General features: G+C 40.4%; 1 long non-coding RNA gene across 2 annotated transcripts; it reads left to right on the top strand.

Annotated features, from left to right (window-relative positions):
• Positions 1-8,045: 8,045 nt before the first annotated feature.
• Positions 8,046-23,977, top strand: LOC146598151 (uncharacterized). 2 transcript variants are annotated; one of them, XR_014895329.1, is made up of 4 exons: positions 8,046-8,186; positions 18,742-19,042; positions 19,615-19,704; positions 20,839-23,977. It is a non-coding gene; the product is annotated as an uncharacterized LOC146598151 (long non-coding RNA). The 2 variants fall into 2 exon arrangements; XR_014895328.1 differs by lacking the exon at positions 18,742-19,042.
• The last annotated feature ends 2,304 nt before the right edge of the window (positions 23,978-26,281 follow it).

The raw sequence follows: 26,281 nt of genomic DNA, 5'->3' as shown, positions 1-26,281 counted from the left end.
CACATATAAGATGTAAAATAAACATGAATGAGAACTATTACATACACACACACATGCACACACAAGAATAAAAAGAGCTAACCCTAGTTCCACTTCTGTGAAGTCCTGAGTACTCTCATACCTAGTCTGTCACCTTCTTCTTTTTTGTTTTTTCCTCCCCCCTAAGTTGCTTTGTTGTGGTTGCAAGAGCTGGTTGTACTTTGGAGACTCCATCACTCACAGAACTGCTGAAGCTATTCTCTGGATAAATACAGAATAGCTTCACATTAAGGTTCTGTGGACACGTTAAGAGTTACGTATTCTGACACCCAGACTTCATTCGTTCGGATAGTGAATAAATTCCACTAAAAACCAGGGAGACAGAGACACAACTATGAGAGAAAGTATGTTCCTAATATTACAAAACTTTGTAGTAATCACTGCATGTGCTCTTGGTGAGTGGTTTTCTTGGTGAGTGGTTTTCTCTGACTTCGTTTTGCAACTTCAAAATCTTCGTTAAAGAGCCTTCGGTAGCCTAAGTGTGTTTCACAATCAGCTAGTTTCATGCAATAGCCATGTCATTACAGGTACAAATTAGAGATAAACTCAAATCATAAAATTCAGACGACGAAATATGGAACACTCCACAACTCCAAGTTCAGATACCAAGTCTGACCATGCAGAGTTGAATGCTGCACCAGAATGCCAGACAAAAGTATAAAGCATTGGCATAAAGGACTGTACACACGTCTCAGGTCTGTGTAAGGAAAGCCGTTTGTAAGGAAAACTCCTTGGAAGTTCAGACTGTTCAGATTAATGTCTGCTAAAAATGGAAAATATTGGGGACTACTAAACACTGCAAATTTTTACAGAAAAAAAAGTAACAAACCTAGATACTCACTTCACAATCACATTTTTAGAAAGGTAAATAGGTTTTAAGTGCAAGACATATCCAAAGCTACAAAGGGAATTAATTTCACATCCAGAAGCAGACATGAAGAATGCTTTGCTGATTTTCACTTAAATGGTTAGATCAGAGTGCTCAGGCYATGGCTACTCAGCCATTTCATTCCAGCAGAAATCCCCAGTGCCAACAAAACGCGTGGTCCTGCCAGTCCTCCCTGCTCCCCCACAAGGCCTGTCCACTGGGCTCGTTGCTTGGTCTCATGCCAGTTACCATGTAACAAGAGCGGACCACTGCTCTCCCTGCAAATGACCCAAAGTGGTTAGTTTTCATGGCTGAATCAGTGCCCTAATGAGGCTCCCGGATTTCCCAGGGGCCGGGTGCAATGGGACAACCTCTCTCAACAGCAGCCCACACTGACATAAGACTTATTAAGTGATTGCTTAACTGTGCCCTCCTTCACTGTGTATTTGTCACTCACTCACTGTGTTGGACACACTGAATTTTGCTGTCCAAAAATCATTCCACATTTAAGCGAAGCTTTCCCTGTGCCATCCAGCATCTTTCATTTCACAGCAGTCCCTAATGCCACTACAGTAATGCATTTAATTAGAGTTGCATCTTTCGAGCTGGCTACTTTTTCCACGGTTTTTCTTTTTCTTCCACTCCCCGTTCCAATTCAGAAATCTCTCCCTTGTAGCCTCCAGAGAAAAACCCACAAGGGAGAGCTCATTTTCCCTTCCTCAGAAAACTTAATGTCCTTTCCATGCTCTCCCACGGCGTGTCGGCCTTTCCTCTCTGCCCTGCGTCCTTTAGTGGCTGCGTTCATACTGGAAGAGCTTTTCCCACGTGCTGGACTGTCAGGGGACGTCCAGACCGTGGCCAGCGGCTGTGGTGAGCATGCACGGGGGTGGGAGGAGGCAGGGGGCCACCGCTGCGCGGGACAGCAGCACTGCAGGAYGCAGTCCCGCACCAGAACCAGGATCTGTGCGCGAAGGGCTGCTGACCTCCCAGGATCTGGGGCCTATGCAGACAAGTATCAATAAAGGCATTAAAATAGAGAAAGAAAAAATGATGGCATCTCAAATTGCAGCCCTTGATTTGCACAGAGAGGTTTTGTGCGTCCCACAGTCAGGAATGTAAATTTGTCATCTGTCTACACCTGCTGCATTTGCTGCAGAGCTGCTGCAGAGTGACAGGACACTTAACCTGGAACGTTATTTATGCAAAAACTTTGGACTATTTCTCACCTGATAATCTGTTAATAGCACTGCCTTTATATATTAGCTGCTGTTGTGGTTTTGGGACCCCCCTCTTGTTTCTCAAAAATACATCTGGGCTGCAGAGGTGTTACCCAGAGTAATGAGGGATCCCAAACTCAAAATTCAGATCCAGCCTTTTCCATCCTTCAGGTCAATTTGGCTCTATGCTTGGGATGCCTCTCTCATGGGAAGCTGTGAAATTCTGTGTTCCCATTGCTGCCTGCCTGCCCCTGCCGGCAGGGGCACACGGAGCAAGAACAGTCTCACACACCTGCTCGCTAGAAGCCTCCCGTGTGTTAGCAGACCTATACGCCAGGCACGACACCAGGTCGCAAGAAACAGAGTTCCACGATCTTTTACTCACGGAAAAATGAAACAGGCTTGCAGCTTGGGATTTTTTTGTTTAGTTCTGTGTGTGTGTGTGTGTGTGTGTGTGTGTGTGTGTGTGTGCACATGTGTTTGTGTGTTTATGCCAGATTTATCCAAACGATGGCTGGCAATACTTCTTGATTTAGTAGTTGAAACAAACAAATATAGCAAGGCCAAGATAATATCTAGTAATACAGTACTTTTTTCATCCTTAGGCATTGACAGGAGTCAGTTCTAAACTACTTTACAAGAACCCCCAAAGTGCAGCCACACTGTACCTGCAGCAGTAGGTGCTCGGACTGGGCCTGATTTTTCAAGCTGCTGATCAACATCTGTTGGTGCTCAAGCTCTCATCAAGGTCAACAGAGACCAGGAACATGCAGCACCCTTGAGAACTAAAAAGTGTTTCAGAAGATCTAGGTCCAYGGTTGATTCAGGTTCAAATCAAGACTATTGATATTGTCTTTAAGTTGATACCTTAGACCCTCGGTCACAAGAGGTGAAATAAGATTAAAGAACTAAGTTTTTTAATCTATTGAATATTAAAAATGGCCACTTCTGGCTTTTCATTCGCACCATCTGTTGCTAGCAGGTTGTATATGCAGTTTCAGGACAGATGATTGATAACTGTTCCTGATTTTTGAGCACTGAGAGGTTAAAAATAAATCAATAGCCACASAGATAAGTCCCTAGTCATTGATTTCTCTAAAATATTTTGGCAACATGAAAAGAAAATATACCATATGAGGCTTCCTAGAATTATTTCTCCCAGCCACATGTGATATAAATAAAACAAACCTCAAGGATCTGGCTTAGAATATGGAATAACATTTTGCTACAGTCATTTCGGCTGTGTTTACCACAGCAAATGTTAAATTATAGGCATCATCATACATAATATTTGAATATTTCAATGATACCCAGAGCTCTCAACACTCTTGTTTCTTTCCCTTGTTCACAACAATTTGCYAGCAACATTTCAGAATAGAGCAGTCATTTTATAGCAATCTTTTTGTGTCAAGAAATTAGTGCACAGTACACAGCCGCATCTAAGATGCAGCATGACCTCCTGCTTTGGCATCCTTATCATGTTCTGGGGYGCAAAAGGATTAAGATAGTCCCAGAACGCCTGAAGATTTCTCTGACCTAGGGGACCCCCACCTTTGGTTTGGAGGTAGTGCTGTCAAACGTTGTGAGAACGGGTGCCGTACTCCCAGCCGCCACGGCTGTCCTGAGGAGTCACTCCTCTCGGTGAGACCCAGTGCGGCCCTACTGGGGCCACATGTTGAGCCAAGCAGTGCAGATCGAAGAAGTATCATGCTAATACAACTCTGTTATGCTTCTTCTTTGAGAATAGCCTGGCTAAACAGAAGTCCAACCCAAACGAAGAATGAAAATTGAGAGAAAATGRAGAAAGAAGCCTGCAAAAACTTTCCGTTATCTGAAGTATAAGAATGAAGACAACAGCAAAACTATTAGATGAAAACAGTGCAATTAAGATGACCTATTAAAATGCAGAAATCATGTTTTAATGTATAAGTAGCAAATAAGTAACAGACCAAAAAAAAAATAAATAAAATAGATCCACAAAGATGGTTTAAAAAAAAAAGTTTTTTTTTTCCCCTGGCCACTACAGCAAGACTTCTCAAGAGAATATCTGGCAAATAAATGTAAAGTGCTAAACACATCTGAAAATTTGGTGATTATTAGGTGCCTAACTGGAAGCTGAGTTCTTCTGGCCAGTTTCCTACAGAGTGAAACTTTTCTGCATAAAACAAATATTTACTACAATTCCCCTTAGGAAACTGGGTAATAATTAGGCATCTGACAGCATCCACCAGAAGGTGCTGTGGCAGGGAGGAAGGAAAGAGTTTAGTCACAGGATACTGAGACCAACTGAGAGGTGGGGGGAACTATCGTGACCCGTCCCACTTCCTCCCGCCTCGGCTCCCAGACWTCTCCTGAATGCCAAGTGTTCCCGGGTCTGGTCGGAGCCTCCTCCCAGTTCCAGCCTTTCCCCACTGAGGACAAGCAACTGAGGGAGCTGGACCGTAACAGCAGCTGAGGCCAGTGGGGGGAAGGATTCGGAGTCTTGCTGGCAGCGCAGATGTAAGTATTATCTGATGCAGCATCAACTGGAAATGCATTATGTAGATCTTAATGAAGAGAGGGGGAGGAACAAGTTGAACGGCTAATACAAGGCGTGAGGGCAGGTGCTAGCGGGAATTAAGCAGCTAGATGAAAGGTCCTTWTTTGATGGAAGGGAGGGAGCAGGAATGAGAAGGCACAGTATCTTCCTTTGGGCCAAAAGAGAATCTCCATGTCCATCTTCCTCTGTTTTTAGACCTTGATGAGTTTTTAACATGCCTCAGAAGCTATGGGTTGAAGGGCCTGAGTTCCTACAGAAAAATAGAGGTGTTCTGAGTCCCGCCATCTTCTTTGCGCTGCTGATACAATTTCTTAGTGGTCATTTGACAGTACCAACTGAGGATCCAAAAGCCTCCTAAAAGCACTGAAATGACCTGAGCAATGATTTGGAGATTTGGCTATTATCACCTGCACTTTAATGACAGGCTACATAACTTGTACAAAGTCAAAACTTGACTTCATATCAGAGCAAGGGAAGAAGCCAGGCATCTCTGCTCGCCATCACATGTTCTCCCGCTAGCAGGACACTCTGCTGCCACATGACCTTGCAGCTAGGACACTGTGGACAACGGATGTTTTTTCTCTCTGGAAGCCAGTCAGGAGCAATGTCTACTGACAGCATGCAGGATCAGATCATTCTGTGGTCAAAATAGGAAACATTATTCATGCTTCTTTTGGGACTGCAGCAACTCCCTGCACANNNNAAAAAAAAAAAAAAAAAAAAAAAAAAAAAAAAGGCAGTCAGCTAGAAAAAAAGCATACTTAGGAAAAAGCTAAATGATTTTTCATTAAAGAGTGGATTAACTATCCCCAAGGCCACTAGCAAAAACATCACAAGCGCATGCAAATGATGGGTGTTTTAGATGGACCTACACAACCTTTTTCACAACCTTTTATATAACTTTAGTGCAGGCTTAGACAAAAAGTAGTCTTGTTCTTTACAAGCCAGCATGAAGTATAGCCAGAAAGTATTAGTCATCAGAGATTTTTGGTAGTTATAGTTTGGAACCCCAACTGGAGTGTTTGCTTTATACAGTTGTAAAAAAAGCTGAAAAATCCAACCAAGAATCAGCCACTATCTTGGACAAAACATACTTCTCTTTAAACAACTTTTAACTAAAGTAGTGTTATTAGAAGAAATTTTACTTTTTACCCCCTCACACAAAACAAATACAAAAGAAATAACCCTTCCCTCTTCCCCAAGGAACCATGACAACATTTTTTCAGTAAGATTTTGCAGGATTACGTATTAAAATATAGGCTGAATTGTGTTTTAATGAGAAAAAACAAAAATAAAATTATGATTTTTGTAATCAAAACAGACAGATGTAAAATACTTCTCAGAAGGCTTTTATCCCCTTGAACGAAGCCGACTATTTTTCATGCGTTTGTCTGAAAAATGCATTTTAAATTTTGCAAAGCAATACATGGATTTCTTCAGTTATTGGCCATTCGTGACAATACATCCATCCTGCTTATTTCTGTGTCCCAGTCATTTGGGGAATTGTCACAGTTTTGGTCAAATAAAAAGTACTTTTGCACACAAATAGGATTTGCTTCTGCAATCAAGATGATTTTCTACAAAGCATTCAAGCAGTAAGTACAAATGGTTATGTGTACTTTGAATTCTTGAAATGAATCATGGAAAACCAACATAATAATGTGCTGTTATTAAGTGCTATACAGTTGCTACAAAAAAGGAGGAGAAATCTGAGGTAGTGAAATAAATCTTCAGCTAGTATAAATCAGCACAACCCTACTAAACTCAAGAGAGCTACACTGATTTAAATGGACTGAGAACTTGATATGGTCAGTGTTTCACTATATTAAATAAACTGTGGCACAGGGTTGTGAAGAAATATGATTTGCCCTGAAACCAAGGTGTCATCATGGTCCATGCTCTTAAGGATCTCTTCAAGAAGGCCTTGTCAAGCATAAGACACAGCAAAGAAAAAGGAAAAGAAGGCGTGGTAGCTAAAGGGTAAGCTCAGAGCTCCTCATAGAACCAAGGAGACAGATGTGACTCAGGAAAAGTCTAAGACAGCATGTGATAGAGCACGTACGGAGGCACCCGAGCGAGTGCTGAGACAGAGCTGAAGCACTAGCTCTGCTGCTCTCTCTTAGCTCCTTACTGCTCTTTGCTCCTGTCCATGCCACCTTCTCTCTTGCTGACATAGATGGCAGCGGGATATTCACCTGGATCAGAAAACTGAGCTGGGTTAAAATCAACTTGGCAGAAGATTGCTTGGTTTCAAATGGATCAACTTCCTAATTGAAGTTCAGTCAGTTCATAACTCTGCGGCAAATGGGAAAGGGTGATACTGGGGACACCCAGGACAGCTTCTCTTGGTGGGAGCACCATTAATATTGACTTAAAGAGTTTTCAAAAGTACATGAGGAAGAGGAATTCCTATGTCCTCTGGTCAAATTCTCTTGCCTGTCAATATTCAGGATAAAAGGGAAGAGAGTATGTTAGGAGCAGAAAAGCAGTGAGTCTGAGGAAGCCTGACTTAAGAGATTTTTATTACTAGCTTTCTCTCTGCTCCTTGCTCCCTAATCACTTACTGCATCAGGAAGAAGTGTTTGAGAGATAAGGCCATTCCTTCTGGGCCTTGGCACATGGCAATAATAATGTGGCAGGTGCCCAGCAACACTGTAATTAAAAGCAACTCTTCGGCAATTGCTCACTCACCCAAGCAGTGCAGCGCCGGCTCCCCTCTATTGCTCGGGACTGCTTACTTTTCGCTTGTTCACCCAGCAGCTCTCACCTCCGCAYGCCACATCACATCTGCATGGGAGCTCCAAGCAATGCACAGGATCTGATCCTCATGGCCTTGTACGACTCCACTGAAACAGACCCCTCACCACTGCTGCACAGCACATGGTGTAGGCAAAACCTTTCCCAGCACGATTGATTTTGTTCAGTATGCGATCTCCTCCCAAACAACGATGTGTTACCTCAAAGGTGGCTTTGCCTTAAGCATCACAAAATAACACCAACCCATGAGAAGCCAGACTTCAGAGCAGGTAAATTTAATTCAGGTTGTAACAGGTATGTTATTCTCAGTTCTGTAAGCTTCTGTTTCAAGAGTTGCTTTGCTTAAGGAGCAAAATTATTTTAATCACAAACGCACTCTTTTCRGGCTTGTTGCCTTTAACGTTCAGGATTCTGAGGAATTTCATAACAGTGCCTTTACATCATTGCATCCTGACACAATGTTAACCATTGTGAGATTAATGCATGTTATTTGCATTTGCTGAAGTGTGTAGCTTTCCTCTCTCTTCGCCAAAATGTAATGTTTTCCTTTTTGAACTATGAATATTTCAAATTATGCACAGTTCTTCTGGGGAATGATAAAGACATCCGTATTTTAGGAAAAACAATGCTGCTTTTAAGTGACACCAGAGTGGAGCGGTTATGCATTACCTACTCACGCATTATGATCAAGATTATGTCAGAAAGTTGTACAAAGCYGAGGGCACACGAGAGGTATGACGCTTCCAACATCGATCTCTACTTCATGGTAGGTAGCTCCCCTGCCTGTGACATCCGCATGGCTTTGATTAGACACCAGTACATTCCAGCAAATCTGTAACTATCCTTATGGACTCCAGTTGAAGAAATGTGATAGCAATGATCAGAATAAAAATTGAGATAGTAGTTACTTGTATGATTGACATTCTGCTTCAGTGTTTTCACACAAAGAGCTCTCTCTCTCCCTGACATGCAGGCACTGCATTCCCAACGCATTCTTGCAGCCTACACCACATAGGCGAACAATAGGGAGCCTTCTTTCATTTTCCTGCCTCCTCTCTGTGAACAGAACTCTGTTGACAACCGAGTCTGTTCTCACTCCTGAAGAATTCCAAAAATTGAACGATATAAGGACAGCCTGTGACTTTCAGGAGGCATCTTAAAGCAGTCTATTTTTAAAATTGTGGTTTGGTGCTTCTTTTTTTGTTTTGTTTTGGTTTCAAAGGAAACCTAAAAAAATGCAGTTACCCTGCAAATCAGTCCTCAGACCAGAGAGCTGTTCTGAATATGGCACTGCTAACAGCAGCACTAAAATGCAAATATGTGGGTGACTTTCCCTCTCTGACCATTCCAAAACAGCCTTTACCCCCTGAACTTTAGTGCTGATGCACAGTGCCAAACTGACAATCCCTGTGCAATTGAAATCTTTTTCAGAGGAAAAACGGACATTGGTTTCCTTTCCTCATTAATAAGCCCCAAGCCAGAAAAGGACAGGCCACAGAGAAGATTAAGAAAGTCCAGCCTTCCTAATTTTCATTCTGACCTTCCCTCCTAGTCCCAAAAGAACACAGTTTTGGACAGATGAAAAGGACTTAACGAAAAACAAGCAATGTGCGCAAAAGACCCAGATCGCTCTCTCCTTGGGCACACATGAGCAAACCTCTCTCACCATGCTAGCATGGCTGGCTGCAAACCAAAACAAAACAGAAGTCACTGCAGTGAGTTTGCTGGTGTGTTATCTCTTTCTTTTGTTACACATCTACACATCTTGTTGATACACATCTATACCAGGGTAATACATCCCATAAGCCAGAAGTGCTTTTGAATTTCTCCTCCATACTATGCTCTCACAAAGCAGCAGTGAYGAGAAATGTTCTCTGCCATCTTCAGCTGCATCCCATTAGTGAGGACCACTATGGGCCTTCATCACCTTTCAGCTGGACTGCAGAAATGCACTATACCTTGGCATGAAGTGCTCAAGGACTAGGACACTTCAACCAGTGTTGTATGAGTGATCAGCATCTTTACAGCAGCAACRCTCATTTCAAACCCAGGAATCTGATTTCCCGTAGAGTCGCCATTGACTTCATTCTGTTTGAAGCAGACGCCCAGTATTGAAAATTGCATCTTGACTCATTAAAGTTATAAGCAACTAAGTATCAGATGCTCTTAAAATAAAAGGCACTCGAAGTGCTATATATAATAGAACAAAACAAAACAGAATAATGGCTCTGCTTCCTGGCTCTGGCTAAATGTTCATCGAAACTACCAAAATGTTTTATTCGATCTGCCATCAGATGGCCATATATATTGGATAGCCATATATATTGGATTTGGTACCAAATTACATAATCTGGTTACAKGCGTAGGTTAAGCAGAACTTTAATGTTTATTKTATTTCAATTTATAAAGTTGTATCACATGATCTGAATAAGCCAAGTTAACTATGAAACAGCAACAGGAGACTCAAATAGAAATACTGGATTTTTGTTATTGCAATACCCGAAGGACTTAGCTGAGACCAGGAAGCTACTGTACTGGATCCTCAGAGCAAGAGCTCAGCCAAGTCTCAAGCCACTTCCTATATCCTTCAATATGCAAATCCTCCAGCCCCTAGCACACATCTCTCACCTGCTCTGTTCATTGACGGAGATAGGACTGAGTCTTTGCCAAGAGCCTAATTTCAGTCCTTCCATGTTCTTGGCTTGCCTCTGGCGTGCTCCATACACTGAGGCTCAGAAGGCTGGATGTGTAGAATTGCTATATCCCTACACTGTCCCACTTTTTTGTGGTAGTATGTTTCTTTTGCATCACCAGACTAATCCAAGAGACTAGAAATGAACAAAACCTCTCCCTATCTAGTCAACTGTACTTATTTTCTGTTTAGAAGAAAATATGGAGCTATTTTACTCTRTTTTCACTGCAGCATTTCTCTTGTTGGCATCCTTGATTCTGAATGTGTGTGCCTATGCACATGTACTATTTCCACCCATTCAAGAAGCCTGATGAATTCAAAACACCCTATGTTAACACTGCTTATACAACACTTAAGCATTGTCTGCATCTTGCCTCAGAAGCTTGTATACGAGGATGCTTCAGGGAAAGCCCATTCTTAATTTAGGCCCAATTTGTTCTTGGCTTCTGACTTCTCTGGGTGGATCTGGCACAGTCAAGGCCAAAATGGAACATCAATAAGCAAGTGTGCTGACGTCACCGAAAAATGAGAACAATTGGAAAATGACAATCAAAGGAAGGTGAAAGATCTAGTCCCAGGGCTTCCTGTTTCAGCTGAGAGTTTATTCAGATGGCCTCCAGATAATCCAAGCCAGATAGAGGGCACACAGACTTAGGATGATGTTTATTCTCTTGATTTTAGCTATCAAATGCAGGAACAGTCTATCCTGGATGCATTTATGCCCTACCATTTCCACACACCCTTGGATTTAGGCTTTGATTTATGGTGCTGCAATGTTAGAAGTGATATTGAATTGGAAAAGGATCTAAGAAACATAAATGAACAAGAATAAGCAAGAGATTTCTGTCCTCTGACATCTATCAGGRTATAATTATGTAGGGCATTATTTCTATAGCAATTATACATACTTAGTAGGCAAATATAGTGCCCTCCYTTACACATCTTTGCTCTTGAAAAGAGCTTTAACCTTATTATAAATTTAGTATTACCCTTAGAGTAGTGTACGGAAACCACAACATCCATGAAAATCAGTTCCAAGCTATGCTAAGTCTTTCCTGCAAAAATTGGTTAGCCAATTCACACAAGGCTATTTTGAATTAGATAATTCAGTTGTTAAAATAATACTAAATATGAGGAAAAAAGGACRAGTTAGTCTAAATGGGAAGCACAAGTCAAAGTCAAGACATTTAACCAAGTTAAAAACCTGATTAACTTGTCTTCACTGCACGTGATCTAATAGCATGCAGCTCCAGACCAGCAGGCAGATCTTCACCATCAAATTCCATTACCTCCACTGCAGAGCRCCAGCTCTGGAAGTCAATGTGGGAACAAGGTTTCCTTAAAATATGTAAGGAGTGAAGAGGAGAGATGCTAGCCTAGGCAAAGGAAAAGGACAAGGTTKAGAGCAGTAATAGCATTAGTTAATAGTATATGCACACTGCAGAGTTGACAGACTGTTTGCTTTGCTCGTTTCCCTGTACAATGAGCTGTGTTCACGGCTGAGTTGCAGGGATAACCCTGCTGTAGCTCCACTGAAATCTATGACTTGCACTAAGAACCAGCAATTTCTCGCTCTAAAATGCATTTCTTAAGCCCCTCAGTGAAAACTTTTTGTTAAGGGTAGCTCTCATGGAACTACTAAGGAAAATGCATCTCCTTTTCAACCTCAAAGAAACSAATGAATTTAGTTAAGTACTAAAAACTGGAACTAGTCAGAAGGACTAGTGTATTCTTCACATCTCTTTCTATCCTATGAACCCATGTGCTTGGGAAGATGTCTCTCTCTCACATAAGAGTATTTTCAAAATGTAGTTGACATTATAATACTCATTTATAAGGTATATTTTCTGTTGATTTTTTTTTGCTCTGGCTTAGGTGTTTTATCCTAGGTTTTACATTTAGTGCCTTTAAACTCAAGATCCATCTTGAATATTATGCTASCCATACTAATCCAGTGCTTCCCACTTTTTAAGATGTGGTTTGCATTCGAAAAGCTCTTAGGTCACAAGACCCTGAAATTCACCATGCCTAATATACAGTCACCRCAAGTCACTGAACTAATTTCCTGAAGGGTACTACTATTAACAAATTTAATAATGCTTGCTCAGGTATTTTACTTTGAGCAGATGCTTAAGTTCAGCCTGATCTGTTGTGCATTTTGCTGAATCAAGAGCAATAATAGTAGATGCAAAGGTCCAGTCATCTAGAAAAAAGACAATTTTATTACTGATGCTCAAAATGTTGTCTGAAGCAATGGTAACACAAGCATTGCTATACATGCTGTATGGATGTACACACAGGACGTAAATTAACTGAAGTATTAAGCCGTCATGGGATTTTAGAATTGTTGTCTAACTTCATCCCCAAATCCCAAGTGATTTACTATTGCATTGCCATCTATCCGAACTCATTCAAGACAGAAAATAGCCAAGGAAGGTTCTTACTGAAAACCAGACACAAAGMACATCTGCTATAGAATACTGAAGTAAATTAATCTTACATGGCTTCACTTTTCAGGCACAAGTGGCTTGGTGAGTGCCAGGCAATTGCTGGACAGCTCTGAAGCAGAGCCTGGTGGTGCGGGTGGCCCGCGGCGGGAGCCTGGCCAGCCTCAGAGGAGCCGTGGCTGGACATCCTCGCTGGCTGAGACCCGCCACTGGCTTCCCTACCAAACACTCCTCCTTCCTTTTCCACACAGCAAAAGTTGGTGTGATGTGTTCAGCGGCTATCGTTTGAAATGCCTTCACCATTTCTTTTAATTGCATTGGGATTTAGGATCTCACTGCAATTAAAAAACTGAAGTCCACCTCTCTGCCCAATTTCGGACATCAGAAACCATAGCGAGRACAGAACACATTATGCTTCCTTAAAATGAGAATATGAATGCTTCTGTTACCAAAAAGGTATACAGAAACATGAGCATTGCAATGAACTTGACAGCTGTCTTCCCCTCCTGAATCAAGAGCCTGAYGATAAAGCAGAGAGCGGGGCTCTGGCCCCTCTCCGTGTCGCTACCCCAGCCTGCRCGGCAGCGGTGCTCCTCTGCAGCCCCAGCATAATAGCTGGCAACTGACATTCATTTGAGCAAACTTAATCTGCAATAATTATGTATTACAAATATATTTATTCTTTTTAGGGAGAACCCCCTTTAAGGCTCCAGCTGAGACATTTCTCACACATATTATTTAGCTTTTCCTGAGGCCTTAATGAATTGCTTTAAATTATAGACTTAGATATTGATTAGCCTCATTCAGTTGAAATCTAGGCTTAACAATCTATACTGGTCTATAGTTTATTTGTGATATTATTCCTAATAAAGAGCTGCAATTAATCCACATCAAGAAAAATCAATTAATACAGATTTGTATCACAAAGAAAGAAATCCTCCTTATTTCTGTCCACTAATCCTAAAGCTTAGGCCTTTCTTTGCTACCAAGGAGGATAGAAAAAAATATTGATTTCACCCTATTTCTAAAACTTATAGCGATACAATAATAGCACGCAGAACAGAYGGGGCTTATCAATTAAAACTATTTCTGTATTTGATGGTAGATGAGGACACACCATGCCTCAGTCTTCTGCATTATTAATTTTTATTAATATGATGGACTACAAGTTCTTGCAATAATGATAACCATAAAACTTGCATTTACTGCAATTACTCCACGGATAGTTCTCAAAGAGTTTGAAGTCCCTTGTAGTATGGTTATGAATTTTGCATCCTATGAATTACAATTCATTAGTGGTTCTTGAAGCAAAGTTGCAGTTAGCAGCAGCTGCATAGGAAARCAAAACTATTCTGTATAATTTTAGTCTAATGATATAATGTGAAGAAAGACAAGACGTTGTCCAATCCAACATCATTCTAATTTTATCCAGGTCTATCTCACATTTGAGCTGAGCTACTATCTTACCTAATTTATTAGAAATAAAAAAATCTTATCAGAGTTGTCTTGCAGGAAGCATCACATAAACACTATGAATTAGATTTCGCAATTCTAGAAGCCAAACTTTATCCATACTACACAAAGAAGACAACAATGTGTCATTGTCCTTTCACAATTCCTACTGTAAACAGTTTATGTGATTTATTCTTTTGCATGCTAGATAATTACATATTTTATACCAGTGTATCATCAGTAGGTTGTTATTCTGACTGCCCCATAATAGAAATTGTGTATTTTCCCACTGCAGTGAATGCTATTCTTAACATACATTGGCCTCAACCRGCTAAAAATATCAGAGTTCTGTTGCCTGTGGGAAAGTTATGCTGAAGTTATTTCTATTAGAAGTTTAATATTGGTCTCTTCCATTCTTCATACTGTATGTGTCATACACATTCAATGCTGTCTTCTCTCATATGCAATTACTTACATGTACTTAAGCGTCACATATGGCACATATTAGGCAAATAATGCCTTAATTCACTCTAATGATAACATTAATATGAATGATTAGGACTAAGATTAGTACTAAAGCATACCATTTTAAAATAAATTGTGATGACTTAGCGACAGCTATATGAAGGATTAAGGAATATGGATTATTGCAGGTTATGGTTCAAGATATCAAATGATACAGCTCTGTGTCTGTTCTTGCCAAGGACACCAGGCAATTAGAAGCCCAAATTGGCAACTATAATTCTTACACTGAATCTTTAAGCTTGTTGAGTTTTTTTTTTTTTTTTACTCCTCTGACTTTTTGACAGACAGTAGATTCTGAAAAAAATAGAGGACAGTGTTGCTGTGACCTATATGCAGAAAGGTTTCTCCACAGTCCTTTAAATTATCTGGTGACTTGGAAGCAATCTGACAATGAAGATAAAAAGGAAAAACTCTAATTCTATAAGCATTCTCTTTTGAACCCAAATTCATATAAATGATGAAGATGCCACTAAAGAAATGACAACATCTATTTTCTCTACTGTATTTCTTTAAATTGATCTCTTTSTAACAGTATTTTATTTCTCTTTCATCTTTCTCCAGAAGGTAACTGAAGCCCATTTAGAAACCTTAATGTATGCAACTAAACCCACAACGCCCATCTTATATAGTCCTCTACCCACATTGTCTGGTCCTCATTTCTCTCTCTCTCCATATAATACTTATGTATTTCAGCAACTTGTAAACCAATACAGTTCCATTCAAGGAAGTGAGTAGAGAGTTGAGAAGCACTAATTAATTCCTGTTTGGGTTATCAGATTTTAGGAAGGACCAACAAATCTAAAGACACCATGAGCTTTTGGCTCACTCTTTTCTAACTCAGAGGAGAGATAACTATTCTAGCTACTGAAAGTGTGACCAAATATCAATTGCATTCAGCTTCACTGAAGCTTGTAAGTGAAGGATCATCAGCGATGTGTTGTGTAACTTAACATCATGATTGTTAGCAACAATAAGAGATGGTGYAGCTAAGAAAAAAACAAAGCGGCAATTAAATGGACTTCTTTTGGTAGCTCTCCCACACTGGTATGTAAAGATCAATCTCAGTCCAGTATCTGTTTCAGCTTTGATATTCTAAGTTAGCTCATGCATAGTGTCTTCTGGAGGCAACAGACTTCTGATTATTCAGGACAAACAGTGATCTCYGGGCCTCACTGGGGTTTTGCTCATTATCACCAGGAAGAATCCCATTATCAGCATCTGAAAGTACTGTAACAAAACTTCCTCTTACTATTGCCAGAACCAAAACTCTTAAAAATYAGAAGGTTCTGAGAAAATAAAGCAATATGACGTAGAAATGTAAAAAATGTTGTTTGCCAATCAGTTCTCAAGGGCCAGCAGGAAGAGCTTCGTGGACCAATACCTTCTGTGTGGCACTATATGTTATAAAATAACGGTGCCATTAGTGTAGTATCAAAACAGGGAAYTAACGAAATGAGCACCCAACGTCTATTGTACCATGAAACAGTCTGATGCATCGTTTCTCATTACTAAACTCGCATTGGTTTAGATCAAAGAAGATATGTTTAATTTTACATATAMGACAAATGGAAACCATTCTGGATCACTCAAGACAAAATTTATAATGGAGACTCCAGCTCAGATTACAACTTGTTACTCTGAGGTGTGCTGCTGTGCATACAGTGAAAGCACTGAGTTGGGATCTGATCCTGACTTTGATACCTTTTTTTCCCAAGGTACAGCGAAAACTTAAAAATACATATTATGATACCCAAAGACTAGCATATAGAGTTGGAAGCCACTTTAGACAGCTGGGTTTTGAGAATAGAAAGTAGGACATAAGAGTGTGYGTACATTTATCCCACAGGTTTCCTCTCAACATAATATATTCTCTCAGGTTTCCTAGATRGATTCTTACTCAAACTAAAGCATATCTTTCAACACATCATTTCAAAATTTGCAGCAATACAGAATCCACCTTAATCTTCATATGTTATTTTAAAGGCTAATCATCCTTATTACTTAAAACAGACCTTATATATAGTCTGCATTGTTTAGRTTCAGTTTACCACCATTAACTCCTGAAAAGCTTTTGTCATCTAAACTGAAGATTCTTCTATTATCTGCACTACTTTTCTTCATATAAGGTGATCTGCTCCCTATCTTTCTTCCTGAAAGCCTAAAGAGAGTGGAACCACTGGGAATTTTTTTTTATTCCTTTAAAATTTCTTACTCTTTTCTTAGTACTCTATGGTTTTTTAAGGTGATTCTTCAAGTGTAGATGGACTTCAGTTAGAGGTTACACCAAAAATAAATAATACACCTTTTACACACCTGTTTGACAGCTTCCTTTTGATATGACCATGGATTATATTTGCCACTTAGTGTCTCTGGAAGCGTATAYCCAGCTGATGTCTATTGCAGGCACTGGCAGTCCAGGAAACCACATACTGAAGCTCTCTTAAAATTCCAGGATGCAGGTATACAGATATTTTGATTTCAGCTCTAACTGCAGTAGTGTTTAATAAGCTCCTGAGTTACGTATGGAAAAGAAAACATTTAATGATCACTATACTCATTATATGATATGGATTTTTCTGGAATACAAGCCAGTTCTATCTCTTGTACCTTACTGTTCTACCATCTTGAGCTAGTAAAAAAGAAATAGCATTGTTTGGTTTTTTTCTTCTTAATGTATTTAAAAACGAGCCTGCTGGATACAGATTTGCCCGGTCGCTTTATGTTTCCCTTATTGCTTTTCTGCAGTTTTAAGCTTTTAACTCACATGTATTGCTATAGACTTCCTCTTCTTCATACGTGTATATATATATATATATACACATACACACACATGTATATATATTTACACATACACACACATATAATTAGTGTTCTTTCTTCACTAGCCTAGAATTTGTTGGTCTTTTTAACTAAAGTGAGTGTCTTTATTGATCGTGGCTTTTCTGAGCACCCAGTAAAATTACTTCACCGGGATTACTCATATGCTTAAAGTTAAGAACATGTTTAAAAGTCTCCTTGAATTGGGGTGTATCTGTTTTTAATGAAAAAAAAAAAAAAAAAAAAAAAAAGAAATAACAAAAGTGGTTTGTCTTAATCTGGAAATCTGAATTAACTAAAATGGAATACAGCCAATTCTTAGCATAACTTCCTTTCAGTTTGTTCTTTATTTTCTCTCCAATTACTTTTCTGTTTGATCTTTTATTTTCACCTCTCACTCTGTCATTTTAAATCTGTCATGCATGTCATCCACGTCTTTGTGAAGGCTGTCTCTCAGATAAAATGCTAATGTGTTGTTTTATATACATGCGCACACATAAACACACATACATTACACTTGCTTCTTCACTTTGGTATAACGAATGCTTATGTTATTTTTCCAGCTGTTTCTGTGAACTCARTATGCTTTAATGTAACAAATATTGTATTCATAAAAAACAATCATAGCTGAACATAAGCACACGTATTACGTGTGAACTAAAATATATATACATTTTCCTTTAAAGGTGACCTGCAAAGGGAATGGAAGCACAGAAATAAATCCACCTTTCAATTTTTTATTTAACACATGCAAGTATTGCCTGTAAATTTCTACCTTGTCCCTCTTTCCTCATCTTGACATTCCTGGTATTTTGAAAGCCTGTCTGCCAGTAGAAGTTTTCCTAGTTGGATCATTTCTTGTGGACGTAAACTAGATCTATTGAAAATGATTGTACCTACTGAAGAGTTTACTCCAGATGCTGATAGGGGTTTGGGTATCTGTCAGAGGAGCGCATCCAATGTATCAAAATCAGTCTAAACTAATTCAGTTGTGCTGGCAAGATTTTTGTGTGTACAAAATCCTGAGATACACACATATACACACACACACACATATATATACACACATATATATAKAGAGAGAGAGAAATCAAGCTGTGAACTCTTTCAAGCTTCCATTATAAATCATCAAGAAGTGACGAAAAGTATAAATGCAATAAAAATAATCATTTGCAGGTCACTTTTCAATGCTGTGACAAATGAAGACAGTAATACCCTAACACTGAGCCAGAGAAGATTCATATTCTCTCTGATCAGTCATTTCCTTTCTCTGTAAATTCCCAAGCACTGTACCTCTTTTCCACTTTTCCTTCTTCCTATTAACTCTTCCACGCTGTCTGTTCCCTTCATCTCTGAGGAGCATGCTGCTATCATCATAATTTCGCCAGGCCCCCTTGGGGACAGCAAGCTTTCCCCAATGAGATTGTGGCACTTCCTCTTGAAGCTTCTTCCAGAACCTGGAAGTGAAGAAACCTGTGAAAACAAAAAATGAGAATACTCACATCTTTGGAGCTTCAGAGGGACCCTGGACTGTGCTTTAAGGAAAACGCATAAGCCTGGCCAGATCTCATCCACTATTAGCAAAGTAAATTCAGTGTAAGGGCTCTGAAATCAGCAGAGCTGGAGGAGTTTGAAGGCTGCCTGGAGCTGCTTGGAGCCACGCAGGACTGAGCATCAGAACAACCTCTGGTAATATTAATTCAGACAAATGCTAATACATGATTCATTACATTGCAATACCTAAAGCTGGTGGGAATCAAAAGGTATTAGTCAGGAGACCCAAAATTATTTCTAGCTAAACAATTAGTCTGCTGTGAAATTCTTATGTATTTGTTTCTCTTCACCTCCTTTCTAAAATATTTGTGTCTGGGTAGGAACTATCTGAAGGCCGCTTAGCACAATCTGATCTCTGTTTTGGTTARGTTCTGTAAGCACTTCTCTAATATGAATAAATCATCAGTAATGAGACATCACATCAAATCACATCATCAATGAACTCTCAAATATCTTGAATAATGTTCTACAAACACACTGACACAATCCTACGTGTTTTAGTCAAACATATACATACCTACATATATTTGCACTCATACATGTATGTGTGGGTATTTATGTGGGCGTGTATTCATACATATCTGTGTTTATGCAGAAAGTATACCTAAATTAAAGCAGAACACAATGTTAGCACAGTTTGAATTAATGATGCTGTTCTTTTGGATAACTGGGTTCTTCACTTACTTCAAAAATATTTTTTGTTTCAGAAACTCCTGTGGTCATTCAGAGGGATGCTAATGGATAGAGTTGTACACTGCTCCATTATAAAAAAGAGGATTTAAATGTGTTACTGACAGGTAAGCTAAATATTAAATGCTGTCTAGCCAAGCTCATACAATAAGATACAAAGTGAGGCAGGCAATGAGTGTTCATGTGTGCATATACTGCAAGCCTGAGTGTGCATCATACTTGCTGATAAAATGTGTATGATTCCATCATAAAAAGTAATACAGACAAACCAATGCAAACAGGTTTAAAAGAAGCCTGTTTTGCTCTTTGCTGCGTGAGAATTCACAAGTGTGCCACGATCTCTGGGAAAAGGATGCACTTCTGTACGTACCAGAAAGGCTGCAGAAAGGGYGGTCAGAGGGCAGAAATTTTCTATCCCCAATCTGTAAATCCCGCCAACCCAACTCTGCACGCCAGCTATGACAGAAGCTGTGCRACTGTGTTCCTGGTGGGGTCAGGGGGACATGGGCCATATGTTTGAGTACATAAAACTGTAATTCAGCAATGGAAACCACATACCTCAATGGGAGCAGGTATTTTCTCCTATTATCTAAGTGGAATCAGCTCCTGAAAGGATCTGAACTTGGCTAGGTATCCTGGAAAAGGGTAATTTCCCAAATTCTATTTTTGCTTATTTTCTAATCTCTGGCCCACTTTGTTTCTATCATGCACATTTTCTAAAGTGAGAAAACAGTCATTCTGTTTGTGGCGCTATTTTACTGGGATTCGTCAGCTGCTGCCATGACAGATAGTTTTGCTGGTTCCATATCAGCCACAACATTTAGAAAAAAATGAGAACTTTTTTATGGCACAGTATGCAACATGTTCACTCCCTCAGTGTCRCGTCTTGACCATGTCTAGGTCCCATGTTCTCAAGACCTATACAAAGAATTTCATACTGTGCTGAAAACACGTAAAACTCTCAATAACTTAAGGCAATTTATGAGACCAAACTGAAATCATAACACTATAAAGTAAAACATAATTAGCTAGGAGTTATCTGTGACATTATGTTTATTCACTACACCAGAAATGTGTATACATCAGCCAAAGCAAGGAAACGTGGACAGCCACAGGACTGTCTACATATCTGAGCAGGTTTTTGGGCCCAGCTCTAGGTAGCTGTTTTGCTGCCTCTCCTCTGCTCTGTCCTGTTGCTCCTACTTTCTTCTCTCACGTTCTTCTCCCCTTCTCCCATTTAGGTTACACTTCTCTTCCCCCCACCCGAAAATGGGGGCTCCCTGGTGCTGGAGAAGGCCACGCCACTCTGCTGCCCACCTGCATCCTCTGTCCTGTAACGACAGATGTGAGATCCATTGGGCACCATTTGCCTGCTCCCACTACTGTAATAAGCATCATTACTAATTAAATTATCACATCTACTTTTGCAAAAATGATGGAAAGATGGTCACTGCATCAGAAGAGGCTGATAGCTTGAACGCTACTGGAGTAAGCACCTACAGCACCTGCTAATACCAAGTTTAGGTTGATTCAGAAAAAGGCATGCCCCTTACTCTAGCAACACCTCTCCCRCGGCACTGAAGAGCCCTCTACAGARGTACCAAGTTAGCATAYGACAACCGATGAGATCACAGCATGGGGCAAACTTGGCTGCAGGCATTGCCAAGTTTTTAGTATCTGTCAGGCAGTTTTGCTTGTTTTTTGTTTAAAATCAGTCAGCCTGTGCAGTAACYTCTGACTGATATTGCTGGTGCCGTGTCCAGCCCAGCCAGGATACCCACCACCATGCACTATCCTACCTGGCCAAGAGACACCTCCTGGCAAGGTCCTGGAGTACCTGGACGACATAACGCTGCTGTACTAGGGACGATGATTCGGTAGCTTTGACATAGTAAAAAGGCTAACAAATATCRACCTCTCACCATCTGCCTTGCCAAATCTATTGAAACTACCATAGGCGGCAGGATGTCTTCACATTCTTTGGCACCTAATTTCCAGGGTTTAACGCAAGAGTGACAGTTTCTGTGTCATGCCACTTAGGGGAAAACTTGCAAACGAGTGTCTTCAACRCATGATGTATAGAGTCATATGAGCACCTGTCTGTATGCAGAGGGATTTCTGCACATCTAATGGTACGAGAAGTCATTTGGGTAAYGTATTCCATCACACCTTAATGACATAAGTTAACACCACACCAGTAACATGTATGTCTGATGACAGCTAATATTTGTAATTTGACTGGTGCGGAGCTGACTGAGAAATTCACGGTGGATAACTGAGAGGAATTTAGTTTCATTTGCTGCTCTCAGATATTGAACGCACCATTGTGCAACACAATCATACAAGCAAGGGACGTKTCGCTCCTAAAACTATCAGACAAACTGATATAACACATCAGAATTCGTTATTACCTCCCACGCACTTCTGGTTTGTACTTTGCTCGGGCTTCATCACTTACGAGATGTACCATATTGGATCCAGGAATAGGCTTAACACAGGCAATACAAGAGAGAGGTTCTTGGCTTAGGGCAACTGCCACTGTACTTGGCACTGATTCGACTAACATCAGGGACCAGTTTAGAGGGGGTAGCTTAATCCTGACGGCCATCAATTACTTGTCGAGGAAGATCACATCTTCCAGTTAGCTGCAGCTGTGCCAGTGGCTTTTTATATACACGATGCTATGCTCTTAAAGGAATATGCTAATAACGTTTTGCCTGTTCTTTAAGACATTAAAGGAATATGCTTAATAACCTCTTGCCTTTTAGGACATCTAGTCCTTCACAGGAATGGGTAACATTTCCAAAAGAGCCTAGAGCTTATTTTCCAGAATGATTTAGTCACAGAGTTGTACATAAGCTTATTTATGCTGCTCCTCAGGCTGTGGTTACACATACGCATTTCTCCAGGACATAGGGCAAGCGTCAGCAGCCCAGGTCCACTCTGGCTCTCCGCGGCTTGTTCCCGTTCCCCTGCCACCCCGGCACGCAGCACAAAGAGGGCAGTGTGGGGACTGCAGCTTACAGCCCTGGGTGGTAGGAGCATGAACTGCTTAAGCCAAAATTGCCACAGAAAGAAATGTTTGTGCTTCAAGCACTTCTCAGGAGGGTAAACTGGTGTCCGTGGACCTCCATCCTACCACACCTAGACTACTTCCAAGAGCCAAGCTATAGTGATAACCCAGTTGTCTTTCCAGGTCACCCTGACAGGTGCCTATATACACTTTTAGATGCTTCTGGCAAGTTTTACTCTGTAGCTGCTGCTTGGGTTTGCCTCATCCAGTGGCAGACATAGTGCTGTTCCACTTTTCAAGTAGCTAAATCCCATCAATTATTATATTCCAATGGCGAAAGAAAGCACGAAAGCACCTGGAGATGGACAGGCTTGGGCTAACAAATCCTGATCCCTCAAGGCCTACTGCAAACATACTATCTGACAATCATAAATCATAAACTTATTATGTAATGGTCATGCCATTTCATAGACAAAGATGCATTTCAGAGAGAGTATGGTTTTAATAAACAGGCAGCCTTTCAGTGGCTAGACTGGAATAAGCCAGTGATCTCAGTCCAATTCCTGTTGGAAAGGTAGTCGCAGCACAAAAACCGCCAGCTCRAATGGACAGATTGTTAACACACTGCAGGAGGAAGCCGAGTGCCTTTCTCACCACGGTGGTCGCGGGAGGCACGCTTACCGAGAGGGTGCCCTTGCCTTCAGCAGCTCCGGGCGAGCCGTCGCAGAGGCGAAGCTTCGCAAACGACTCTGCGGCTCTCCAGGTGGTACCTGGCCTAAGACAAAGCTGATTTGGCTCCCCGGGCTGCCTTTCTGGCAGCCTCACATCTCACGTGTGCACAATTAACTTCAGATATTTAATTAAWTCATCTGAATGCTACCATGCAGTAAGCAGAGGAATACACAGAGCCGTCAGAACCGAGACCTAAACTCACATGTGCAAAGCATGCTCTTCTGAAATGCAATGGCAAATATTCATTATTCTTGGATAGAGCTCCCTTTTAGTTCAGCAGTTATAGCAGCTGTCGTCATTTACTGCATTAGCAAGCACTGTTTCTGTGAATTTATATCATCGTATCCTGGAGTTCTTTGCCAGCAATATGCTTAACCAACTGCTGCAAAATAATCCCATATATATTGGCCACATATTTGAGATATTATGATTAGACTTTTTAGAGGGTGTTAGGAATTATTTTTATAAATGTAGCATGTGTGTATGCACAAACTTTTTTACAATCAACCTTAAAAAGGAAAGAAATATATATTTTTTTCATTTTTAAATGTATATTTTGACTTTCTTCCTCCTGGTATCTGATATGGCATCAAATTAATACAGCCATGCTGGTACTGTGAAACATTCAGAAAATAACCAAGTTCGAAGAAATAATGTAATTTACTGTACTTTTCTGAATTATGATTCTTACAGATCTCCCATGGACTATAAAAGCTTCTGTCACTGTAAAGGAATAGCTGATGATCCCTGATGGTGTCTGAAGATAACAATTAGAAAACTAACAAGTCTGTGCCTTTGAGAAGCAGAGGCATTACTAAGCAATCTTACTTGCTTACTCTCTGCACTTCCAAGTCATGCAATACCCTTATCTTTCCTATAACATCATCTTTAACACTTTCGAGAGAAAATGCATTGAGGAAAGCCCAGATAAATACATCTCCAAATTTTAGCTGTTATAATGATACAAAAAAATTTACTTTTTTTTTTTTTTTTTTTTTTGTACAACAATGTTTAGACCTCAAAGGATTCAGTCTGCAGAGGAAAGGGCTGTTTTTTCAAACAGAGAAAATGTCATGTATTCCAATATAAACTGATTTCATAGAGGAGGATGAATTTTACTAATAAAAATCACACAACAATACAATATAGTACAGTAAAATAAAATGGTATGTGTGACTGCAGTTTGAACAGGAAAAAATAGATTCGGGAACAGCATGTTTTAAATCTTTTTGATAACCCATTTAGACTGATGATATATAATTCATGTACAGGATACATTATACATTCCCTGCTGGGTCTCATCCACTAGGGATATAAATCTGCCACTGCTGACAGCTCCAGAGTTTGTCCGTTAAGTCAAGTTGTAGAGACTGGTATGTACCACTAGAAATTGGTGTGTTAGCCAAAACGGCAACCCTCAAAAATACCCATGTCATGAGAGTATTATAAAGTTTCTTACAAAGTTATTGCTAAATTTGCAGAAGATACTGTGGCCTGCATTAGACCACCTTTCATCACAGAGGGTTTGAAAACATATAATGTGTTCTCTACATTGAAACTCAGAGACTTCTGAGATAGGGGATACTGCAGCTCTGCCCTGCAGAGTTTAAACTTGAAAATAAAGGTGGATGCTTTACTCAGCGGATAGATTTTACTGTTCAGCCAGTTGCTTTAGTGTTTCTGTTACGGAATAATATTCCAGCTAGTTTCTTCATGCTCCCCCTCCCTTTCTAATGCCATTTATTTGTGAAAKGAAAAGGAAGATCCTAGTGAGCTCCGCGCACACCTAGATCTGCTCAGATTTCTTGTATGCCAACATTGATCCAAAGCCTGCCAGGCTGGGTCTGTTCCTAAAAGCAACCTTGCTGCTAGCAGACACAAACACTTATGCATTGCCCTAAGGGCTGGCAAAGAGTCTTTTGAGCACTACTCCACCACAGGAAATGCAGGAGTTGCAGGTATCCCCATTGCCGACCAGCCCTCACTCTCACTAGATCGCCAGAGCCGGATCCAGATGAAGACACGATTGCACCCGAGCGAGCCAGAGCTCACTGACTCTACTCAGAGGAGCATTTCAGGACCGGTGTGGTGGCTTAGCAAGCTAGAGGTAACTTGCTGATCCTACYGCGCTCAAAAGATTGCTGTCAGGCACCCTCAGTGAGATTGAGATCTCTGACTACAATAACTAGAGGAAATTTTCCATACATCCATGTGCCAGGAAAAAAGGGATACTCCTTGTAGCAGTTGCTCCCTGAGGGTGGAGGAAATTTGGAAGAGAGAAACACAGGGAGAGTTAGAGCTACCTTACACTACTGTATTGGCACATGTGCTGGTATTATTGGCTGGCAGAGCCTTGCTTTAGACGAATGCTGTAGCCACATCTTTCTGAACTCTGACAATGCTGGAAAGGATATAATATTGCACACAGAAAGGGCAGAATAAAGTAAAACTAACTGATGGATCTGATCCTGCAAAGATAGCCTGTACTTACACAGACTTCCTTACAGGGCACTCAGCTCCTCAGCAGACTGGACCTTCAATTCAAGGCCAACTGTTGTCATAAATTTCAGATGATGTATTATAGTCTGATCCTGCKATAAAGGTACATTTTTGGTGAGCTGCAGCATTAAGCCTTTTGAGAAAGGGTCTTATTTCATTCTAATTTGAAATGGCAAGAGCCTTTCTACACAACTGGCTTGATATTTTTACATTATCTGCTATTAAAATCAAAGCAAGTGTGCTGCATCACACTTAAGTGCCACCTGCAAGAAATAATCCATCACTAAGGTAAGAAGACAGCAATAACTAAATGAATGAATTGAAGTTAGATACTCCCCACTCCCTTCATAATTTAACTTAAAAAAAAAAAGTGTTTTGAAAATAGAGCAGAGTTTCAGAAAAGACTCTTGGCACTAACCGACAGTTTTCAGTGGAAACCA

The sequence above is a fragment of the Rhea americana genome, unplaced genomic scaffold (genome assembly GCF_003343005.1).
Source record: "Rhea americana isolate MKP2758 unplaced genomic scaffold, rheAme1 scaffold_17, whole genome shotgun sequence".
Lineage (NCBI taxonomy): Eukaryota > Metazoa > Chordata > Aves > Rheiformes > Rheidae > Rhea > Rhea americana.
Note: the sequence above shows the minus strand (reverse complement) of the source record. Positions and strands in the feature narration are given on the sequence as shown.